Source organism: Atta colombica, unplaced genomic scaffold (assembly GCF_001594045.1).
Source record: "Atta colombica isolate Treedump-2 unplaced genomic scaffold, Acol1.0 scaffold72, whole genome shotgun sequence".
Lineage (NCBI taxonomy): Eukaryota > Metazoa > Arthropoda > Insecta > Hymenoptera > Formicidae > Atta > Atta colombica.
In genome coordinates, this window is record NW_017259564.1 from 323355 (window position 1) to 324163 (window position 809).

Consider the following 809-nt stretch of genomic DNA (forward strand, 5'->3'; position numbering starts at 1 on the left):
ATATAATATATTTATCCGTATATTTTTATTAAATTAATGCACATATGCATCTAATTATATAGTATATTAATGAAATTAAAAAAAAAGGTTTTAGTTATTATTCTTAGTTTAAAGATTTTAATCATTACTATCATCCAGCCTTGCAACTGATGAGAACGACTCTCTAAAGTCGGTTCTACATTAATTGCAAGCTAATCGCAAGTTTGTTGCAACAGTCAATATGAAGCGTTGATTTCAAAATGCAAGCTTCATATTGGTTGTTCATATTAGTTCGCAACAAACTTGCAATCGGCTTGCAACTAATGTAGAACTAGTTTAGATTAAGGGTTACTGTACAATGATTGCGACCAAATTATATCAATTTTTATTAATATTATAAATTTACGTCTGCAATTTCATGGATCATGACTGTTCATCGTATGTTTTTGCTGAAGAAGGCTAGAATATTAGTTGAAACATGTACAATTCTCATTTCATTTATTTAAGATAAAGCTTTTTTGAAGCGAATTACGATCACTGTGCCAATTCCCAATATATAGCTCGTTTGTTCTTTATTTATTTTTATCAATAGAAAATATTAATTCATCATTCACCAACCAAATGCGCAAGCGGAGTTATTTACAAGGTCACTACAATGAATCTGTAACAAAAAAAATTTTAAATCCAAATTAGAAAAAAATCCAGAGTAGAAAAAAAAAATCAATCGATATTTTTAAAATATTTACTAAATGCAAAATTTCTCTTGAATAATCATATAATAATTATATCATTTTAAAAATATATAATAATTTTTATAAGCATCTGAATTC

The 809-nt window shown here is 26.2% G+C and overlaps 1 long non-coding RNA gene across 1 annotated transcript in view; it reads right to left on the reverse strand.

Moving 5' to 3' along the window:
- Positions 1-460: 460 nt before the first annotated feature.
- LOC108692479 overlaps positions 461-809 on the reverse strand; it is a 3809-nt gene continuing 3460 nt past the window's right edge. Inside the window, exon 3 of the long non-coding RNA XR_001931982.1 lies at positions 461-640. This is a non-coding gene — a long non-coding RNA (uncharacterized LOC108692479). The remainder of the gene's footprint in view (positions 641-809) is intronic.